Raw genomic sequence first — 2,046 nt, forward strand, 5'->3', positions numbered from 1 at the left:
AGATGATGAACCCCAATGCAACAATGCAGAGAACTGTGGGCAGACTGGAGAAATTTTCAGAGGGAGATGATTGGGAAACCTTCGTGGAGCGACTTGACCAATACTTCGTGGCCAATGAGCTGGAAAGAGAAGGGAATGCTGCCAAACGAAGGGCGATCCTCCTCACCGTTTGCGGGGCACCAACATATGGACTCATGAAAAACCTGCTCGCTCCAGCAAAACCCTCAGACAAGTCATACGATGAGTTTGTACACACTGGTCCGGGAGCATCTAAACCCGAAGGAAAGCGTTCTGATTGCGAGGTATTGGTTCTACACGTAAAAGAGGTCTGAAGGCCAGGAAGTGGTGAGCTAAGGCGCATTGCAGGACATTGCAAATTTGAAGGACACTTGGAGCATATGCTCAGGGATTTCTTTGTACTTGACACCGTCGAGCACCTGCAGAACCTGGAGGAGGTTCTTAGTCGGCTTACTCGTGTGGGGCTCAGGCTAAAATGCTCGAAGTGCATGTTCCTGGGGAGAAGAATTGTGGCGGACGGCATCAGGCCCACCGATTCGAAGATGGAAGCAATCAAAACGCACCAAGACCACAGAACGTGACGGAGCTGCAGTCATTTCCAGAATTCCTAAACTATTTTGGTAACTTCTTACCAGGTCTTAGCACATTGTTAGAACCCCTGCACTCTTTACTGCGTAAAGGAGATGAATGGGCATGGGGTAAAAGCCAAGAAAATGCCTTTAAGAAAGCTAGGAAGCTGTTATGTTCAATAAAATTGCTTGTGATGTACAATCCATGTAAACGTTTGGTACTAGCATGTGATGCGTCGTCGTACGGGATCGTGTGTGTATTGCAACAAGCTAATGAATTTGGGAAATTGCAACCAGTTGCTTATGCATTCAGAAGTCTGTCAAGGGCCGAGAGGGCCTACAGTATGATCGAAAAAGAAGTGTTAACAGAAGTTTACGGGGTAAAGAAAATGCATCAATATTTGTTCGGGCTCAAATTTGAATTGGAAACCGACCAAAAGCCATTTATATCCCTCTTTTCTGAAAATAAGGGGATAAATACGAATGCATCAGCCCGCATCCAGAGATGGGTGCTCATGTTTTTTTTTTGCCAATTCTTGTCAGATCAACTCCAGCGCCAAAGATCACTTTGCGCTATTTACACTTGATCTTAGCCAAAAGGCCGAGAGGGAAAGCTGCACCGTTCCTGGAAACACTGCAATACCAGGTCGGTGCATGGAGTGGATGGGCGCTCACATTTTTTAAATTTTTTTATTCGTTGCCAATCTTTCCAATTCTTTGTCAGATCATCTTGTCAGATTACAAACGTCAGAGGTCACCTTGGGCCCATTCAAGGATCACTCTGCGCCAATGCTCTTAGCCAAAAGGCCTAGAGCCACTGCACCGTTCCTGGAAGTACTGCAATACCAGGTTCGTGCCATGGAGGTGGATGTGTGCCCCCCACACACCTGCGCTCACATTTTTAAAAAAAAATTTTATTCGTTGCCAATCTTTCCAATTCTTTGTCAGATCACAAACGCCAGAGGTCACCTTGCACACATCAAGGATCACTCTGCGCCAATGCTCTTAGCCAAAAGGCCGAGAGCCCAAGCACCGTTCCTGGAAGTACTGCAATACCAGGTTCGTGCCATGGAGGTGGATGGGTCAGCACCCCCACACACCTCCGTGGAGGTGGATGGGTCAAACCACCCCACCCACCTCCTATTTCCACGAACATTTTTTTTTAAATTCGTAGCCAATCTTTCCAATTCTTTGTCAAATCACAAACGCCAGAGGTCACCTTGCACACATCAAGGATCACTCTGCGCCAATGCTATTTCCACGAACATTGTCCGCATACAACTACACCATCCGCCACAGGCCAGGCACAGAAAAGTGTGCCGATGCTCTCAGTAGGCTGCCATTGCCCACCACGAGGGTGGAGATGGCACAGCCTGCAGATTTAGTTATGGTAATAGAAGCATTTGAGAGTGAGTAATTACCTGTTACCGCCCGACAGATTAGAACCTGGACGTGCCAG

General features: G+C 47.4%; 1 pseudogene; it reads right to left on the reverse strand.

The window, feature by feature from the left end:
- Window positions 1-1,022: 1,022 nt before the first annotated feature.
- LOC139279925 (U2 spliceosomal RNA) lies at window positions 1,023-1,200 on the reverse strand (annotated as a pseudogene).
- Between the last annotated feature and the right edge of the window lie 846 nt (window positions 1,201-2,046).

Source organism: Pristiophorus japonicus, chromosome 1 (genome assembly GCF_044704955.1).
Source record: "Pristiophorus japonicus isolate sPriJap1 chromosome 1, sPriJap1.hap1, whole genome shotgun sequence".
NCBI classification, from domain to species: Eukaryota; Metazoa; Chordata; class Chondrichthyes; family Pristiophoridae; genus Pristiophorus; species Pristiophorus japonicus.